This window comes from Podarcis liolepis (genome assembly GCF_965112155.1).
Source record: "Podarcis liolepis genome assembly, chromosome: 8".
NCBI classification, from domain to species: domain Eukaryota; kingdom Metazoa; phylum Chordata; class Lepidosauria; order Squamata; family Lacertidae; genus Podarcis; species Podarcis liolepis.
The window spans coordinates 17,105,957-17,112,278 of record NC_139560.1 but is presented as its reverse complement, the minus strand read 5'-3'; positions in this window follow the sequence as shown (position 1 = coordinate 17,112,278).

Genomic DNA, 6,322 nt, shown 5'->3' with positions numbered 1-6,322 from the left:
TTCTAAAGCCCCTTTGAAATCCTGCTGAAGCCATCCAAAACTCCTTGAGGTTATCTAAAACTATTTGAGACTAATTACAACGCTCCAAATTTCTTTCAAACAAAGCCCTCAAATATACAGACGGGACAACGTAACCCAAATCTAGTCCGGGGATGGTTCTCACAAGACAGAGTTATAAAGAACTGGGAATTTCTCTCACACAAGCTGCAGAAACCCCCCAAGGAAAAAGCGGGCCAAAATCTTACACTATTTCAAGAAACACAGAGAGCCTGCACTCTCACGGATGGTCTGTCGACTGTACCTGGCATGGGAAGGATACAGAAGCAAACAGAGGAGGGGAGGGAGTTGACCTGGCAACTGAGCTACAACAAGCAACTTTAGAAAACGAGGTCCCTGAGGCCCGACCGGAGCAGGAGTTACTATCGGGAAACTCAGAAACTAGGACCAACAAGCCCACCGAACCCCCTTTGCCCAGAGAGAAGAAGGGATCCCCCCCTTGACTGAGTCGGAGGAGTGGCTTAACAACACAAGAGCACAATATTTGGACTTGGACAATTATCCCAACATTCTGATAGGGCTGTATAAAGATCTGCTGAAAGACTACTCAACACAGATAAGCAAAGAACTTGAGCCAATCAAAAATTTCCTCTCAGAATGTTTGGGCCTGCTTACTTCCCTGACTGAGCTAATTAGGAGAAAAGAAGACTGCCGTCCCCATAAAGCAGTCAGCGACAAGCCAAATGGAAATATAATCCAGTCAGGCACAGAAAATAGAAAAACAACTAGAACTAAACCAGGCCAGGTGGAAAAACCACTTGCCCCCAAGAAATCTTCCTTAAGGGGAAAGTGTTCAGTGCACAAGAAGAAGAAGCCTGTTGTTGTTCTTTAGTCGTTTAGTCGTGTCCAACTCTTTGTGAGTTGTGCCGGAGAAAGATCTGCATATGCTATCCTTAAATTTTTTAGAACTCAAGGAGGTTTTTATGTCCCCGTGGCACTAAAATTATATAAAGCCAAAACGTTGGCACAGCTCCTTTATGGGTCCTTTCTGGGCCCGCCTCCCTTCTCGTTCATTCCCCTTGAAAGAGTGCAATCCAAATTCCTCAGAGCTCTTCTACAAGTTCCTAGATGTTGGATATTAAGCCTGATCAGAGGAACTGGCCATGCTCCAGGCACTCGGCTTAATGTCCTTGTTGACCTCCCTGTCTGCGTCTCCCGACAGGATACAGGCTAGGTCACTATCGGTGATCCTCCTCAAGCGTGAGAAGAACACACCACTCTTCCCTGCTCTCCCTGCCTCCCCCAGGGAGGGTAAAGAGTTAGACAGAAATGTATTTACATCGCTTTATTTCTGTCTTTGCAGCATTACAGAGAAACGTGTCTGCTCTCATCAGACTCCAACAGTAGAGAGAACAAACTCCACCCCTGTACTTCCAGTACAGGTCAGATGACACTGTGAGCTAACATCCGGTGCTCAGTACAGTGAATAGACTGCCCCTTTGTTTCCCCGGTACAGTCCCAAACATTCACATCCTGTTTTGCTTTCCAGCCACCTGCAGCTCGCTCTCGCATTGCTGCTTTTCCGTAACACCTAGATGCGTTTCAAATGCATGGATCAGACTAGAAACAGGCATGATGAAAGTTGAAGCTCATATTAGTCTAACATCATTATATAAGTGGCTAACTCTGAAACTGCTTCCCCGAGGAATAGCCCCATTGATTCTGAGCGACCAGTTTCAGTGTTGCTGGCAAATAGCAGTCTTAAACACTCTTCAGAAACTGGGCCTTGCTCCCCAAACCCTCATAACTATGGGCCTGGGCCAAGCTAGATCCGTGGTTAGGCAAAGAATCATGGACATAGAGAGACAACACGACTGTACAAGAGTCCCTGATGATAAAATCATAGAAAATGGAAGATACGTAGCCACTCCAGCAACATATCTCTATTTCCTCACATCCAGAAACGCAAGAAGGGCTTTTACTCTTGCTAGAAGCTCGGCCTTGCCCTCACCGGTTCTGGAAGGCTCCTATAGAAGAGTCCCGTACGCACAGAGACTTTGCGCCTGCCCATTAGGGGAAATAGGAAGCCCCGAACATATATATTTTTAGATGCCCTTTTTATGTTGAGATTCTTAGAGACACCATTGATCCTTTGCTGAAGAGGCTCGCCGATCTTTCAGACAAGTCTAAACTTAATTCTCTCCTCTTAGACAAAGATCACAAGAAGACCTGGCTGGTAGCCAGATTCTGTGCCCAGATTTGTAGGCACAGATCATCCTCTAGAATAAAATAGCTCACTAGGGAAATGCTGATGTTGCCCTTGGGGGTGCCTCAGGGTCAATTTTTTATCGTAGCCCAAATCTCAGTTGTATGGTTGTATGTATATATCTCAATTTTAACTCATGAGCTATTGTTGCAATCTACTCCGATTGTATATCTTATCTTTATGAACACTGTTTTTATTGTGTTAGGTTATGTGAGCTGGTCTTTGAACACAATAAATCATCTATCTATCTATCTATCTATCTATCTATCTATCTATCTATCAGCCCACTAGATTAAGACCAAGGCCTATTTTCGGTCACAATTTCCTTTTTATTTTTATTTGATACAATTGGTGCTGGCTGGTTCAGCTACATTATTTCTCACCCAGTGCAAGACCAGCCAGTTTTCCCCAACCATCGTGCAAATATTTACTTAACATGTTATCATACACATAACTGTAAATCAAGACAGCAGCTTGGTGAAAATGAAGGCAGGCAGCAACACACTTCAATATTTCCTGGCAACCAGGTATCAAGAGGGCCTTCAAACCATGTCCATTTGGGACTTCTCCGTACATGTTGCTTGTTTTCCTGGGGAGCTAGTTCAGTGCCTTTAAATGGTTTTTAAAAATAAATAAATAAATAATTATTATATTGCAAAGGAAATACATCAAAACAAAACCATATATAAAGAATAATATCCAATGAAACAGAAAGAAAGAAAAAGCAAAGAAGAAAAAGAAAGAAAAGTATAATATTTCAATACAATAAACACTATTTTACATAATAATAATAATAATAATAATAATAATAATAATAATAATAATAATAGACTTCCATCACTCTCACAATACTTCCTTTCACCTTTCATATTTTATCGTATTTCAGTATTATTTTCATCTTAATATATAGATGTGTATAGATGTATATTTCCCCTGTTCCATTCACAAGGTCATTCTAGACACAGCCAAATTTTTACATTTGAACCTTGTTTGGGGAAGCTTTTAATGTTTAATATGCTATTGTATTTTAATATTCTGTTGGAAGCCGCCCAGAGTGGCTGGGGAATAAATTATTATTGTTATTATTTCTAAATAGACATTCAAGCAATTCCATTCCTTCTTGACTGTTTTCATTGGCTTTAGCCTTATTGTTGTTGGGATACTGCCAGGAAGACAAAGGCCATCATTCCTCCATGTCGATTCCGGACGATCCATCAATCTCCCGTAGAAACGCAGTATCAGTCAATTAGTGACACAAGCCTCAGAAACAGCTGTCCACGTTCCAAGGACTTGTGCACGCCCTTTCGCAGAGTTCGCACAACGAAAGATGCACTCAGGAGAGCATTATTTACAACTTTATTCAGCGTTGGTCAGAACAAAGAAAAACATGACTGCCTGCCTGCGTGTTGAGGCACAGAGAGAGAAACAAAAGCTATATACAAAAGAGAAACTTCCTGTGAGCCGGAAGTACGCAGGCTGTGACTCAAACAACAGCCTGCTCCCTGTTTAAGGAGGAACGGAAATATCCTAACAATTATATCCGCCAATTTGGCCAGTTCCAAATATTCAAATAATTTACATAACCATTCCTCTTTGGTCGGTACCTGGTTACCCTTCCAGTATTTAGCCACCAAAATTCTCGCCACTGATGTCGCGTGGGGAGGGGGGGTAGTTTTTTCTTTTGGAATATCACCTTTAAATTGTTATGTATTCAGTAGTCTGTGTTTGCCTGAGCTTGAGTTTGGACTAAGGATTCTGAGCCCCTGTGTTCTGATTCGATACATGATATCCAATCACAGAACAATTCAGGAATTGGGCCTCTGCCATTGGCCCTTAAACACTGAATTATGATTCGCAGCTTGGAAGTTTAGATAGCCAATCACGTTGGGAGTGGGAGTGGCCCAGGCCTTCAGAAATGTATATAAGCAGTTGCTTTGCCCCTGTTGTCCAGTTCTGTTAGTTCAGTAAAGGTTCTTGCTGTTATCACTGTGTCTTGCCTCGTGGGAACCCACCTACACTTCATAAATCTTCTCATATGCCCTGTTAGTAAGAAGCCAATTGATTCTGGTAACAGTCAAGTGTTACTGTCCCACATAAATTCCTGGCTTCAGGGTGGGCGTTTAAACCCTCTCACCTTCATACTTCACCATCCCAGTAACTCACTGGGCATCCTAGCCAGTCTCACTCCAGAGCAACAACTCATTACGTAGAGCTCAAAGAGTTGGGTCCTGTGCATTTGATTTCTTGGGTACGACCATTGAGATGAAGTTCATCCAGTTTTTATGTCCCACCCCACCCCCCAACACTTCAACATGAGACACATACCCTGTGAGAATTACAGATGGTTGGGATAAAAATGACATTCCCATTTATGTTTAGTGGTAAAACGTGGGTATAACATTCTTCCCTTTGTAGGATGGCCCGGTTTTAGGGTGAGTTGCTACTTTCGTTGCAACTCAGCAACTGCATCAATTATTTCAGCGTTGGCACTCTGTGTCACCTGCATGCTTAAGTGGCTAAGGATTCCTTTTACCCATCTCATTTGCTAGCGGTGCTCAAATTGCTGTGCGTGTTCAGCCAACTGGTCCCATCATAAGTGGCAGTGAGGAAAGAGGAGGAGGAAAGCAATCCCCAAAGAATGTCTGTTGAGACAAATGAGAGACATGAATGGATACATCTGAACTCGTGCACAACTCTCATTAACTTCATTTGGGTGTGCGCTAGAGGTGATCCACTCTACCAAAAAAGAAAGAAAGAAAAGGGGGCGAGAGGATTGTCATGACCTGCTTACTGGCAATGCTATGATCTTGGTGTTGGAAGTGCAGCAGCAGGATTGATTGATTGATTGATTACTTAATTTCTTTACCACTTAATATATTTAAAATATATTTAAGCAGTTCACACAGAACTGAAGCAACGGCAATATAAAATATTACAAAAATACAGTGTTACCTATAAAATGTTACATTAAAGCAAAATTGCGCGCATATATATATATATATAGAGAGAGAGAGAGAGAGAGAGAGAGAGTGTAATCACACAGGGTCCCCAGACATTTAACGGTCTATTGATCCCTGTGCCACCACTGTGCTCGCTTCCCCACTGCCACCAACCCGTTACTCTCGGGTAAAACACTGAGTCCAGACAGTTGTTAAAAGTGAACCAAATAAACAAGTTTATTTTATAAACATTAACAAGTTTATGGTTTCTCAGATAATATTCCTGTCAGTATCTTAACTTTAGTTTCTTTACCGACCTATACCTTCCTAATACCTTCTGGCTGATTATCTCAACTGTTTGACTGATTCCTCTTAACAAATTCTCTCACTCTCTCTCACCAGACTAGCCCAACCCACAGACATATCCTCTCTGTCTCTTCTAACTCCAGACTGTCTTCTCAACTACTCTAACTCTAACTCTAACTCTAACTCTAACTCTAACTCTAACTCTAACTCTAACTCTAACTCTAACTCTAACTCTAACTCTAACTCTAACTCTAACTCTAACTCTAACTCTAACTCTAACTCTAACTCTAACTCTAACTCTAACTCTAACTCTAACTCTAACTCTAACTCTAACTCTAACTCTAACTCTAACTCTAACTCTAACTCTAACTCAATTCTCTTGGGTTCCTATTGGTTAGTCATTTTACAATTAGTGAACCCTTTCCTTATGAACCCAGTATGATGTCACACACCTAGGAGGGCAAACGCCACAATATCATTATCGATTCATTTTTCTTCTGAAACACCCTCCTTCTCAGGTTCTGGGTTCTTCCCCAGTGTCCAAAGAAACTCCCAGCTCACCCACAAAAGTGGGTATCACCCTAGTCTCTCACTCTAGACTTGCATTTATGGACAGGTCCAAGATGAATGGTGTTTCCTACGGCTGCCCACAGCAGTGTCCCATTCAGCTGCCCACCCAGCTCCAGGGGCAGCAAGTTTGCTGAGCTTCTAAAAGCACTTCCTTCACCCTTTGTCCTTGCCTCCCCCCGCTGCTTTCAATTTTTAAAACTTAGAATCATAGAATTGTAGAGTTGGAAGCAGGGGTAATAGGGGG